We start from the raw sequence: 15,794 nt of genomic DNA on the forward strand, positions 1-15,794 counted from the left end.
CCAAGCCTTACTTTGAAGGTATTTGGGCTTTCGTGCAGTGGGCCTAATTAGTAGATATATTTGAGGGCCCATTGGGCCGGCCCATTTAGGTATATCAATATATATATATCTAAATTCTTCGATTCAAAAAAAAAAAAAAAAAAGAAAAAAATAAATAAAGAAGAGGAAGAAGAATAGATTAGAAGGGAGAAATAAGGACTAGTTGTTGAATTGTGTTGAAAACTCGATCCATTGCCTCAAAGGCAAGAGTGTTGACGTGTGAATTTTGGAGAATCGAGTTTATTAAAGTCCCTAGAGGTGAATTCATTGTTTCAAACGCCTATCTTTCAAATTTTGGCGTACTTACCTCAATTCAAGAAAATTAGCCACACATACCCATATTACCTACCACGGACCAAAGAGCCTAACAATTGATAGCCACAAAGTCCCAATGATCCCAATAGCTTATTGTTCAATATTAGTTGAGTAAAATAATTTGGTGAGTATTTGGAGTCAAATATATGCATGTAAGTATAAATTCTCTCTATTTTTAACTTGCAAATATTGGATACTTGAAGCAATTGTATGATTTGTGGTTTTTGGTAATAGTGAGTGACTAAGTGCCGTTGAATGTTAAGCTTGCGAATACCTAGGAACTATCATCATAATTGCAAGTTCTGAAAACGCGAAGTTGACCAATCGATCTATGTAATGAGATGTATAGTCGTGGTTTGTGCTCTTAATTTGATTTTACTTGAGGACAAGCAAAAGTTCAAGTTTGGGGGTGTGTTAAGTGTATATTTATACACTTAATTATACCTTTTAATTGGAGCTTTTGGTATGTTTTAATGATAATTGGTGCTTAAAATGGCTATTATTTGTATTTTAGGTGCAAATTGAAGAATTGGCAACTTATGGGGTGAAAACTGCAAATTCGGAGAAAAAGTGGGTCAAAAGTGAAAAAATCAGAATTCTGAAGAATTGAAGACCGGACGGCCGTCCGGATTTAAGAAGGAATTCTCGCGCGGCCGTCCGGATTGGCGAGGTGGCGCAGTGAAGGAAGTTTAATTACACAAGGAAACCCGCCCTATTATATTTTTGCACCCTATTTAAAGGCCAAAAGCACACAATTAGATCTATCTTTTATCTTTAGTTTTTATTTTTCATCTTTCTACACGCAATCAAGGAGCACAAGAACGAAGACGAAGATTTGACGACTCTTCATCATAGTTCTCCTCTTTTATTAGCTTTTATGTTTTTCCGTATTTCTTTTATTATGTTTTTCGTAACGAACATGAGTAGCTAAGTTTTTATTCTAGGATTTTGTTGGAACCCTATGTGGTAATTCGAACCTCTTTTTCTACTTTTATATGCAAGTTTAATTCTTCGATTATTTCTTCTATCTTGATCTTATTTAGCACATGAACGTAGCTAATTTATGTTGTTATTTGTTATTGTTAGAATTGATTGACAGATCGTTTTAATAATTAGAACAGGGATAGAAGAGCCTTCGAGTAGTTTTCACCGGATGAGTGTGTTAATTGCATGTATTATCGTAGACATATAGATAATACCTTAGGTAGCCGTTTACGAGACTTGTTATTTAATGCTTTATTTATACTAGGTTTGCATAGACATATAGTGAATCTTTTATGAATAATAGGCTTATAATACAGCGACAGCTGGTTGTGAGTAATTTCGTGTCTTGGGTTAATAATTAGGAATCGTAACTTGCATGATAGAAGAGTAGTTGGGTGAAGAATTATCGCATAGGGGGAAGATAAAATCCTAGATCCGTTTTATATTGATATTTTCTCGTGATTATTTGCGTTCTTAATTAGTTTAATTTATTTAGTTAATTAATTTGACAACCCTGCGTAGGCTGGATAAAAAATCACAATTGTTAGGATTTGGTACTTAGGATTAAATAATTTGCGTATTCCCTGTGGGGTCGACATCCGACTCTCACGAGTCTACTTTACTACTTATTTGCGATACGTGTACTTGCGTGTTGGTATTTAGCACCCAACAATAACCTCACGGTGGTGCCCAATTGAATGTGTGTGAAATGAAAGTGCCGTGGAAAAAAAGGCTTATTTTAGATGTAAGTGCAATGGGAATTCGAATTGAATGTTAGAAATAATTCACTAACAGTTCTAGGGTCGAATAATCAAATGAACATCATATATAATTCGATTTATACTACAATACTGTAGTACCTAAAAGAGAAATAAACTATAAATGTGTCCACATTAAAAAATTCAACATTATAGAATTTCCATGCAAAAAATAAAAAAAAAATGAAAGAAAAGAATAAAAAAACCGTTTGTGTGTGGGGCTCGGAGTGTGTGTGGGTTGTGTATGAGAGATAGTGTGTTTAAAACTAGGGGCTATATGCCAAACACCCTTCATTGGGATTTTAATTCTTGATAAATCATTTATTTATAAATGATATTTGAGATAAATCTAATGGGCCTGAAAAACCATATATGCCCCACTAATTATTAATTATTATAATTATTTAATTTAAAAAAAAATTATACTCATAATCCCACACCCAAATCTTCTCCAAAAAGTATTCCTTGTATCACGCTACTCCAGTTTTTTTTTTCCTTTTCGTTTTTTTAATAGTTTTCTTTATTTCGATTTATAAGAAAATTTTGTAATTTTTTTTTTTTTTTTCGGTTTTTTATTTCAATTTTTTTTAAATGATTTTTATTTATTTTCTTTCTAGTTTTTTTTAAATAAAAACCACTCTATATAAGCATGAAAACCACTCCGTATAACAACTATATAACATGAAAACCACTCTTTATAACAACTATGTAAACTTGAAAACCACTCTATATAACAACTATGTCAACATAAAAACCACTCTGCATATATAGTTATTTAAAAATCTGTACAAAATTTATTGACAACCACTATGAATTTATCAAAAATAAAGCCTGATATTATGAAACCACTCCTATAAACAACTATATAAACATGAAAACCACTCTGTATAAAATAGCTATATAAACATGAAAACCACTTTATATACACAACTATATAAACATAGAAAAATCACTATGAATTCTAACAAGAAAACATCAAAAATTCTGCGAAAAAGAAGCTATAAAACCACTATAAAGGACACCATCTTCTCTGCATTGAACCCTAGAGCATAGTCCGTGTAATCATCTTCTTCTCGTTTTTGAAACGTAAACCACTATTTGAAAAAATCATCATCTTCTTCCTCCCATCAGCAATTTCGTCAAAAAAATCATCAAGAACAAAAACATTACCAAAATTAAAAGAACAAAAATCAGCTGTTATAAAAAATAAATAAATAAATAAATAAAAGAAGAAACAAGGATAAAAAATCAAAAACATGTCACTTCAATTCATTCAAAACATTTTCCTTTCCAAGCAACTTAAAATCCACTCAAATGTTATCGAAATTCAATACAAAGTTATCAAAATCCAATAGAAAATTAACTTAATCCACAACCAAATTAACATAATCAACTATGTAACTATCTAAATCCACTTTTAAACTATTTGAATAAAAAAAATTCCCATCAAATAAAAAAAAGACAACAAAGAAGTGGTAAAACAAAAACCTCAACATTGATTTGTAGCTCCATCAGAGACCCATATTCAATCAGGAATTGCTATATGATAAGCAAATCACGGCAGAAAAAAAGAAAAAAAAAATAAGAGAGAAAAAAACAAAGAAGGAATTAAATTAGGTTTATGGAAAAAGAAAAAATCAAAAGTCCTCTTCAATTTTAGTAGCAGTAATGAAGATTAATAGAAAAAAAACCTCCTTGGTTAATTCTATGTTGCCACCACCCCACCGCACGTCAATGTACATTTGGTAGAAGGCGACGAGGTCTTCGGAAATGGGCTGGCAAATAGCGCAGATCTACTAGGTGTAGCCGCAACTCTTAACGTGGATGCACAAGTCAAATCCGGCAAACCGTTGGCTGGCGATAAGAAGGAAGAACCCAAAGGCGTTGTCTCGTCTTGGGGGTTAGTAACCTATCGGAGGCGCCTGTGAGAGAGAATCAGAGAAGCCGTAAAAAGAGAGAAAAACGATGAGATAGAATGTCAAAGAGAACGGTTGAGAATTGTGGCTAGGTTAAAAAAATTAATTAGGGGTAAAATAGGTTAAGTATGTTATATTTTAATTTAATATTAATTATTGGATTTATGTTAAAATGAGGAAGAAAAAATGGGGCCGTCGTAATGGGGAGTTTTATATGTGAGGGAGTTTTAGCAAATTCTACCTTAAAACTAACAAGTAAATAAATAAATTGGGCCCACACAAGAAAATCTGCACACACCAAAATTGTAGGCGTGAAAGGAGGAAAATAATAAAAAAAACATTGGGCCCACCAACATGACCGATTGCAATCGGACATCCTCAAAATAAATAGAAAAGAAATTATGTGAGTCAACTGATTGGTAGAAATTCATTCAACGGCACCGTTTCACATGGGTAAGGGGAAAAAAAAAAGAAAAAAGAAAATGTGGGAGAGTAAATTAGATAAGTACCACGCCTATATATATACTAGTGTAGAGCACCGCGCATTGCGCGGTGCCGGGTGCCTCGGGTGAATACAAAAACTTATCGTATTATGTATTTTCGACATACTTTCATCTATCGATTTTTAGGCTGCATTTATTTTATCTTTTTTTTTACGATTAGGTAAAATTTGTGTCGAATGTGGCGATGGGAAGTGACGATTTGAAGTTGTCTACAGAGGGGATTGTGGGGTCCACTCCCTTAGAAATAAGGGAATTTGCTGGTGCACAAATAATTGACTTGGGTTACAGGTGTGGTTTTGGCAGTATTGACCACATCTTTTGGTGTAACTGGTTATTCTTTACCTCGGGACCAAATTGGTTATTGGGCGGTAAAAATAATCACATTAAAAAAGAGCATTGTATATTGTGAGACGGGCTATGAAATAAGAGATAATATTGATATGTAAAAAGGTAAATGACCAAAAGTTATATTTATTAATGATATATAGCTGATGTTTTACAAGCTAGTATTCTATGATACGTAAAAGATAGAATGTTCGTATATGATTATTGCGGGACTTATTGTTGCGATGAATGATACTAATATATTCCAAGTTTATTATAAATAATATAATAAATTAAAGTTTTCTTAAATTGTAAAATTTGATCGATTTGTAGATATTTTTAATTTATTTGAACATTTGAATCGACATAGGTATGAATAAATTGAATCGTAAGATTTGAATCGTAAATCACAAGATTTTAATCTTGGGATTGCAAATTTTCGTAAATGAGTCACACGCGATTATAGCTCAGGATGAGTTGAAGCATGCTCCGTTGGTTGTGGATATTTCGTATATTGTAAGAGAGATCGACTTTGGGGTCAAATTTGCAATTTGGGTACAGCGGTTAGGAAAATGGAGAAAGTGTAGAGGTGATTCTGCAATTTTCAGAACTGATTCAGCCAGGAGGTCGGATTTCCAAAAATTACAAATTGACCTCCACTTGGGGGCGTTCCCGGTTTAAGGACCAAAATTTAAAATGATATATAATATAGGGACCAAAACTGTAAATATCACAAGTTTATTTTAAATAATATAATAAATTAAAGTTTTTTTAATTCGTAAATCGTAAAATTTGATCGATTTGTTGATATTAAAGATTTATTTGAACTGTTGAATGACTTAGGTATGAACGAATTGAATCGTAATATTTAAATCGTAAAATCATAAGATTTTAAACTCGGTATTGCGGTTTTCGTAAATGAGTCATACGCAATTATAGTTGAGGAGTCGAAGCATACTGCGTTGGTGGCGTATATTTTGGATATTGCAAGAGAAATCCATTTTGGGGTTAAATTTGCAATTTGGGTGGAGCGGGAAGATGGAGTAAGTATAGGGATGATTCTGCAATTTTCAAAACTGTTTAAGTCAGGGGTGGATCTCCAGAAATTTCAAATTGACCCCCACCTGGGAGGCATTTCTGGTTTAAGGACCAAAATTAAAAATGGTATATAATATAGGGATCAAACTATAATTATCACAAGCTAGCGTCCATGTTAGAACCTATTTATTCGCAAAGGCTGTAATCCTCTGCATTAAAAAAAAATAGTTATATTTCATTTATAGCGCATGATTTTATGGCCATGTACCTTTTTTTTGTAGTAGCCATCGGATAATGAGGGCAAGCCTCGCGAGGAGGTGTTTTGCACCAATAATTACAGAAAAAAGTTGTGTTGAACAATCTAGAATATAAAAATTCTGCACAACAGATAATCAAATCAACTGTACATATGTTCAATTGAACACAATTTAAAAAAAAAATAATGATGGCCAAAGTTACCTATTTCCACTTGTCCTTCCGCTTGTCGGACTTTAAGCTCCGGTTAGAAACCGATGAAGAAGGATTGAGGTGAGAAGCCCGGGCAACGGTGGATGGAGACGAAGTTGTTTTAGTCTAATAATTTGGCAGCGAATATTTTTTGACTTCTTAGGGTAAGAATTATGGAGAAAGAAAAGGTGGCCGGTGTAAAAATCGACAACATTTTGTTTTTCCCTCAAGCCGATTTGCATGTGCGTTACACAAAAGAAATGTGATTAACACCTCAAAGATACAGTACATGTGCAACATGACCCTCAAATATGTACGTATACCCTTATTAGAAGTGGTAATTTATTAGGAAGACAAGGAATATCTGGTGCACATGAGATGTTTTATCGTTGATGTGGGATGGTCTAATTTTTTGGGTTGAATATTCTATGATAATAATCCAAAATTTAAGGAACAAGATTATGCCCAAGGGGAAAAAAAGAGAGCATACTTTGCTTAATTTAGAGAAGATCGTAACAAAGAAAAAAAAGGGCAGCACAGTAAATAGCAAAAGGCAGCAAGTAACTATTGTACTATTAAAAACTGTATCGGTAATCTATATAAAATACAACGTCCTTAATATATACGAATTATGGAACAAATATAATATAGATTAAAGAGAATGGGCTACATTTGGTGTACCTGTTCGGAACCTCGAATCCAGGTCGACGCCAAATTTATGCCAATAGCTGATGTGATGGAAGTCACTCACCTTTGGTCTTAATTACGATCGATCAAGTGCAAAATGCAGGTTATGTTTCGGTTTGCATAGAAATCTCAAGATGACATCCTTACTAACGAGATGGCAATATGTACAATGTTCGGTGTATATATATATATAAATTGACGAACTCTTACAAGTGTTGGAATGCGTAAAATATTCACCGCTACACTTCTACTAATTTATAATTTTGGTTCCATCAGTCCATTTCTACACTTCGAAAAAGATAGCATCCAAATCTATTGTCTGTTACACTTAACACTATATCTATCTATCTATCTATTTCGTAAGCACCTACCTTTGAGTCAACCAGCAAAATCTATGTGTGCCTTTTCCAGAGAAATTTGAGCCTGAACATACATAGCAAATAATGATTCACAAATGCATAGTTTCATTTAAATGGAAAATAGAGAAGCAATTTTCTTTTATTGAAATATTGCACCTGGCAGCCAAGATGCCGCTCACAAACAAAATTCGTAGATTGAACTCCTATGGTGGAGCTCCTAATCTCACTTCCATATAATACAACCTACAATTTAATTAGCCGAAGTTATTCATCATCACAAAAGAAGTTAATTGTGACAAATGACAACTGGTTGCGCAGTATACATTCAGATACAGTTACAGTCAGATATGATGAATTTGACTAAATTGTAAATAATAAATTGGGTAACTTGAACATTACTTGAATCAACTATTTAAAATTTAAATCCTACATTCGCAAATGCAAAATTCTCATTCTAATTCCACGTGTAAATGTCGAAATCCGAGATTCTAAAAAAGAGCATATTGGTTAAATAAGTTGATAGAATAAACAAAGATACCTCATAATCAATAAATAATAAATATAAAAATAAATTAATAAAAATAAATAACGTACCTCAGAATGCCATCCATCAACAACAAACAAGTCTAAAGAGTAGCCATCACATGTTGAAAACACATGTGCTTCACGAATATTCAGTCCTACGTCTGAGAGCAAAGCAGAAAGCTGCAAAATATATATATATTGTTAGAATCTCGTGGGATTCTAAGTCCACAACACCAAGTGAAATTCTATGGAGATGTTTATTGTCATTAATTGGTTTAGGTCTTCACAAGAATATAAAAGGAGGAGCTATAATGCCGACGTTATTTGTTGAGTCTCTTATCACGTGGATGATTTACCACGTCGCGTTCCACCGATCTCCAAGCCTACCAAGCCAAGTAAGCAAAGGGGAAGAATGAATGCATTTGCAAGAGGAGCTGCCTAAGGATCATTCACAGGGGGAGATACACATGCAGGGGGAGTTAACTTTGTTGTGAACCACCTGCCGAAGCCACTACTGCTGGAACAGTTGCTGAAACTGTGGCACTTACTATTGCAGCAGTTGATGTCACTCTCGTTGCTGAAAGAGATGATGATGAGCTGTTCCTTTAATACTGAGGATGATCCTGAGTTTTATTGCTTACGTCTATCATCTAATTGTTTTATTTTCAGGTATTTGACGAAGGGGGAGGACTTGATTATAATAAATAGATGACAAAGGGGGAGATTGTTAGAATCCGAGAGGATTCTAATTTTGGTTTTTCAACACGTGTGAAAAACGCTATCTAAAGCTAGGGAAGTTTCCTTAATGCTTTAAACTCTTATTTTGTCATTAATTTATTTAATTATATAAGTCATATGTTAGCAAGGAATTTCTTGGACAAAGACTTTCCTTACTACATAATTTTGTTTCCTCACGTAAGATTCTCACTAACCTAATGGGCTCCAATTTTGTAGGGCTCTTCTATTCAGGAATATAATTACAGGAGTATCAACGTTTTGTTGTTCACGCCTTTTTGGAGAGAAAATTATATTTTTCTGCTCTTTTGATTGCTGCTCTAGGAACGTCTATTTTATCGAGAGAAGTTTTTCACAAAAAATATTTTTCCTCTCGTTTTGATTGTTCCATCGTGATACGTGATTTTCATAGAAAATATATCGGCTTCAAGGCTTTGTGGTGAAGACATCAAGATTCAAGGAGTATCACAAGTTTGCTTCTTCTATATAAAAAGAAGATCGGTTCTTCGGGAGAGGGGCTTAAACGGATCTCGGGAGGAGATCGATCCGCCGACTGAGGGATTCAGCGTTGAAGGGAGTTCAACCGTGCGGAGCAAGGGACGTGCTGCAAATTGAAGATTTATAATTCAGCGTAGTATACAAGAACGGCGTCAACAAAGAGGGAGTCTTTGTATTTTGATTAAGTCCTATTATTGTATTCGTAAAACTAAAAATTAGTAAATTTTATTTGCAGGTCCCAGTGGATGTAGGGTACAGTTGTATCCGAACCACATTAAATTTGTGTCTCGTTTATTTCTGTTTTTACAAACTGTTTCACGAACTGTTGCAACACTTCACGCAACAGTAACGAAAAACTGAATCTGACACAAATAATTTATATCTGCACGAAATAAATTCTAACAATTGGCATCAAGAGCCTGTCACTAGATACACTTAGTGAGATTTTGGGATTTAATTTTTTAATTTGTTTTGTGCAGATATGTTTCATCGTGAAGGAGCGTCTACAGTACGACCACCTCTCTTGGATGGATCAAATTACTCTTACTGGAAATCGAAGATGAAGATGTTCATCAAGTCCGTTGATGAACGAGCGTGGCGTGCTATCGTGACTGGTTGGACCCCGCCCATGGCTAAAGGAACGGATGGTATGCAAACGGTAAAACCAGAAGAAGCATGGACTAATGAAGAGATATTACTTGCCAATTACAACTCAAGGGCGATAAACTCAATTTTTAGTGGCGTTGGTGACAATCAGTTCAAACTGATAGCATCGTGTGAATCAGCAAAAAGGGCATGGGAGATCCTACAAGTGACGTATGAAGGCACATCAACTGTTAAAACATCTAAGCTGCAGATGTTAGCCACGAGATTTGAGAGTCTTCATATGGAGGAGGACGAGACGATTGCTGATTTCCACGCTAAGTTGTGTGATATTTCAAATGAATCGTATGCATTAGGTGAACAATACTCGGAAACAAAGTTGGTAAGAAAGGCACTACGTTCATTACCAGAAAGATTCGCTTACAGAGTTGCAGCAATCGAAGAAGTGAGAGATATCAATACGCTAAAGCTAGATGAACTCATGGGTAAACTACAAACCCAAGAAATGAATTTTAGAGCAAATATTCGAGAAAAGAAAAAGGTGAAGAATGTGGCATTCCAAGCTGAAGCTTCCCATGGCATCTCACAAGGCCAAACATTTCATGAGTGTGACATTGATGTTGAAGAATCCTTAGCAATTATGTCAAATAACCTCGAAAGCCTGCGTCAAAAAATTGAAAATAGAGAAAATTCCTCTCAATCAGGTAAGTCTGTTAACCCTAACAACTTTAAAAAGTTTTCTAATAATGGTTATTTTGGTGATGCAAAGTCTAGGAGAAAGCAATGTCGAGAGTGTGGGGGTTTTGGACATATTCAGGCCGAGTGTGCGAACACTTTGAAGAAAAACAAGATGTCACTCACCACTGTTTGGAGTGATAAAGAGGACAGTGATGAGGATGAGAACAGCAAAGGAGATCAAACCACTAAATTTATGGCATTCAGTGGTACTACTTCGATGAGCAGAACCGAGGGACGAACTGTTGCAACAGTCTGTCCGACAGATTTCAGGTATGATGAATTATCTTTAAATAAGGACAATAGTCTGACTTCATCATTTAATTTTGCAGGTGAATCTGAGAGCAGTAGTGATGATGAAGAGCCAACCCTCGAAGAGGTGAAAGATGTATATGAAAAAATGTACCGGAAGTGGCTTGAAGTATCTGAGGTAAATAAGCGCCTTGAAAATGATAAGCATGTTCTCATAGAGGAAAATAAAGTGTTAAAGGTAAGAATTTCTACTCTTGAACAAAATGTTATTTCTTCTAGTAGAGAAATAGATAGCTTGCAGGCTAAATTTGCTCAAACCCAAGATGTTATTTCTAAGTTTAATACTGGTAGAGTAACTTTGAATGAAATTTTGAACAAAAATCAGCCGAACTACTGTCGTATAGGTATAGGGGGTAATCAGCTATCTAATGATGCATTGAAACAGAAAGAAGATCCAAAAAGAAAAATCAATTTTGTTAAACAATCCACTGTTTCACGAACTGTTGCGACAGTTGCATCAACTCAGTCATCTCAAAGAAAACGTTTTGTCCCTACCTGTCATTTTTGTCATGCTCCTGGTCATATACGACCTAGGTGTTTTAAGTACTTGAAATTAGTTAAAAGAATAATGGCCCGCTCACCACTTTCCGCTAAAATTGATCACACTTCTGTGTCGTCTCAAAAACCCAAGATAAAGGTTGATTTAGTGAATAAAACTCAACAAAAAATCTGGGTAAAGAAGTCTGATCTTAATTGTTTATCTGCCATTACTTCTTTAAACTCATGTGATGATAGTACTAACTGTTCCAACAGTTCTGGTGACAAAGCTAGTTTTGGGAATAAAAAACTTGGTAATCTGAATTGTGATAATTTGAATGCGAAAAATAAGTTTATGAATCCAATTCAGCATTCGAGAACTAAGCTTACTGATATCTGTCATTGTTTCATAAGGGGCTTGGTCGAAAAGGGGGTTGTCTCAATTGATTATGCTGCAACGGAGAATGAATTAACTGATGCTTTTGCAAAAACCCTTGATGCACAGAGATTTGATTCCTTGCGAAAATCGCTGGGAATTTATGTTGTTTAATCTGATGCAGTTGCATGAACTGTTGCAACAGTCTGTGTGTCCAGACTTGCAACTTTTAGTGGTAGGACACTTCATATGTTTTGCATCTCATATAGGATCTGCATTAAGCATACTGCATATGATTGAGACAAATGTGAATTTGAGACAACGTGTATTTCTAAATTTTGTGGGGTAGAACTTCACCAATTCCCAAAATGATTACTTAAAAGGCTCCAACTTATTTATTTCTCTGAATAGTCTTGTCATGGTTGGATGTTTTTATAGGGAAAAGCTGCCTCTTTTAATGAGTGAAAGCTACTCTTGAACTACTGTTACTAATATGTATATCTACAACCATTTGGTCAGTGAATAGTTCGAAGCCTTTTTGAGTCGAGTCAGTAAATCACGTGGCCGAAAGCTCGCTACAAGGCTCAATTAGAAAGCCCAGGGGACTACACATTGCACGGCCAATATAAATTATATATATGGTCAGTGAATAGTTCGAAGCCTAGTTGAGTCGAGCCAGTAAACCACTTGACCGAACACTTACTACAAAGCTCAATTAGAAAGCCCAGGGGACTACACATTGCACGACCAGCATAATCTCGTTCCTTTTTAATTGCTCTGTTTTTCATGGGAAAAAGCTACCATTAGACGTGTGTGTACGCTACCTAATAAGAGCATCTTTGTGTTTGATTTGGGATTATTAAGTTTGTTGGTTGCATTGGCAGTCGGATTTTTGGGGATTGCGCTTATCGTGAATGTGAAGATAAATCCCATATATTTTGTTTGTCCATGCAGTATCCTATTCACATATGTCTCTTCACTCATGTCTATTTCTCATGTTTACTTTTTGTACTGCATTAGGCATTATTTAATAAAAAAAAAAAAAAAAAAAAAAAAAAAAAAAAAAAAAGAGAGAGAGAGAGAGAGAGACGGGATTTTTGTTTATGTGCCGGTTAAATTTTATTTTTTGTTGCAACCGGATCGATTGGGCTTACTCCTCACATTTCCACGTTTCTTATGAAGTTTGGCAAAGTCTGTAGTCTTTGCTATTTAATGTTGGATTTGATATCACCATCCTTTGATTTATGCATTGCAATTATCGTGTGGTATTGAGTTTGTGAGTTTGTGATTTTCTGTGCACGTTATGTATAGTGATTCTTCTCACTTAGTTCCAAGATTCTCTCTTCGTTTTGATCTTTTTGTTAAGTGTTTGAACAGCTTGCTTGACTCATCAAGATCGTTAGTCCATGTTGAGTTATCTTTGCATGGTGATTGCCCAGAAAGGGGGAGAAAAGAACAGTAACGATGGCATGAACACAGGGGGAGTTCCACAACTGTTGCGACAGTGCATCAGACAGTTGCTGGAACAGTGCAGGGGGAGTTCAGACAACTGTTGAAACAGTGCATGAGACAGTTGCTGGGCAGAAATATAGGACAACTAATAAGCATTGTGCAGAGAAGTTGTTTCTGCTACTGCATATCCTTTTATCTCGTGCTTATCTGAACGAATTATCTGCTTTTATTATGGAACTATGGTTTATTTACGGTTTACACTATATGCTGAACTGTTTGATAAACTGTTGCAACAGTTTATATGTGCAGATGTTATTCTGAATTTGCTAACCCTTGTTCATGCAGTTATCATATATTTAGGGGGAGTAAATGTTCTGACCAATCAATGCCAAAGGGGGAGAGTGTTAGAATCTCGTGGGATTCTAAGTCCACAACACCAAGTGAAATTCTATGGAGATGTTTATTGTCATTAATTGGTTTAGGTCTTCACAAGAATATAAAAGGAGGAGCTATAATGCCGACGTTATTTGTTGAGTCTCTTATCACGTGGATGATTTACCACGTCGCGTTCCACCGATCTCCAAGCCTACCAAGCCAAGTAAGCAAAGGGGAAGAATGAATGCATTTGCAAGAGGAGCTGCCTAAGGATCATTCACAGGGGGAGATACACATGCAGGGGGAGTTAACTTTGTTGTGAACCACCTGCCGAAGCCACTACTGCTGGAACAGTTGCTGAAACTGTGGCACTTACTATTGCAGCAGTTGATGTCACTCTCGTTGCTGAAAGAGATGATGATGAGCTGTTCCTTTAATACTGAGGATGATCCTGAGTTTTATTGCTTACGTCTATCATCTAATTGTTTTATTTTCAGGTATTTGACGAAGGGGGAGGACTTGATTATAATAAATAGATGACAAAGGGGGAGATTGTTAGAATCCGAGAGGATTCTAATTTTGGTTTTTCAACACGTGTGAAAAACGCTATCTAAAGCTAGGGAAGTTTCCTTAATGCTTTAAACTCTTATTTTGTCATTAATTTATTTAATTATATAAGTCATATGTTAGCAAGGAATTTCTTGGACAAAGACTTTCCTTACTACATAATTTTGTTTCCTCACGTAAGATTCTCACTAACCTAATGGGCTCCAATTTTGTAGGGCTCTTCTATTCAGGAATATAATTACAGGAGTATCAACGTTTTGTTGTTCACGCCTTTTTGGAGAGAAAATTATATTTTTCTGCTCTTTTGATTGCTGCTCTAGGAACGTCTATTTTATCGAGAGAAGTTTTTCACAAAAAATATTTTTCCTCTCGTTTTGATTGTTCCATCGTGATACGTGATTTTCATAGAAAATATATCGGCTTCAAGGCTTTGTGGTGAAGACATCAAGATTCAAGGAGTATCACAAGTTTGCTTCTTCTATATAAAAAGAAGATCGGTTCTTCGGGAGAGGGGCTTAAACGGATCTCGGGAGGAGATCGATCCGCCGACTGAGGGATTCAGCGTTGAAGGGAGTTCAACCGTGCGGAGCAAGGGACGTGCTGCAAATTGAAGATTTATAATTCAGCGTAGTATACAAGAACGGCGTCAACAAAGAGGGAGTCTTTGTATTTTGATTAAGTCCTATTATTGTATTCGTAAAACTAAAAATTAGTAAATTTTATTTGCAGGTCCCAGTGGATGTAGGGTACAGTTGTATCCGAACCACATTAAATTTGTGTCTCGTTTATTTCTGTTTTTACAAACTGTTTCACGAACTGTTGCAACACTTCACGCAACAGTAACGAAAAACTGAATCTGACACAAATAATTTATATCTGCACGAAATAAATTCTAACATATATATATATATATATATATATATATATATATATATATATATATATATATATATATATATATATATATATATATATATATATAAATATTGCAGTTCAATTTGATAACCTGGGGATGAATATTCCGTTTCTAAAATTGTGAAAAATGCCAAATTTGATGAAGCAAAGGGGGAAGTAAGAACGATTACAAACAAAGAGAAAATAGGTTAACAAAATAAGGGGTAAGAAAAGAATCAATAGCAACTTTTCTGAAATTTGGCATTAAAGTGTACAATGCATGCGCTATTTTTTTATGTATGACGGAAAAAAATAAGAAGTATTAGGAACTAAATGTGTCGTTTTTAAGTGTGTCGACCTCAAATGTAATATCACGAAAGCAAAAAATATTATTTCATGAATCGGTGTGTGTAATGAATCCTGCCTGCAATATGCATCCACATACTATATTTATATTTTGCATCAAATTTAAGAGGCCTAAATAAAAATCAAAGTAAAAGTGTGAGAAAATGACAACAGAAACTGCACGAAAAATACCTTCCGGAATCTTCAGAAGAATCCACTCTGTTTATGTCATTGGAATTCCTCCTAACATCCAAATTAAGATCCTCGAGCTTAGAACAAGTCTCAAAGTCGCGTCCAAACGCCAAAGCAGTTGATCATCAACACCACATAATTGATAAATTTTGGGTTTTCTTCATCTGCTACAGTTAACACTATATCTATCAATCTATCTATCTATCTATTTCACAAGCACTTACCTTTGAGTCCACCAGCAAAATCTTTGTGCGCCTTTTCCAGAGGAATTTTAGCCTGTACATAACATAGCAAATAATGATTCACAAATTTATAGTCTCATTTAAACGGAAAATAGA

At 35.0% G+C, this 15,794-nt stretch overlaps 1 long non-coding RNA gene across 1 annotated transcript; it reads right to left on the bottom strand.

Annotated features, from left to right (window-relative positions):
* Positions 1-7,256: 7,256 nt before the first annotated feature.
* LOC148767095 (uncharacterized) lies at positions 7,257-15,563 on the bottom strand. Its single transcript, XR_016034330.1, has 4 exons — positions 15,457-15,563; positions 7,965-8,075; positions 7,527-7,613; positions 7,257-7,434 (listed from the first exon to the last, which is right to left on the bottom strand). It is a non-coding gene; the product is annotated as an uncharacterized LOC148767095 (long non-coding RNA).
* Positions 15,564-15,794: the final 231 nt, after the last annotated feature.

The sequence above is a fragment of the Erythranthe guttata genome, chromosome 11 (genome assembly GCF_056151865.1).
Source record: "Erythranthe guttata isolate IM_541 chromosome 11, IM_541, whole genome shotgun sequence".
Lineage (NCBI taxonomy): Eukaryota > Viridiplantae > Streptophyta > Magnoliopsida > Lamiales > Phrymaceae > Erythranthe > Erythranthe guttata.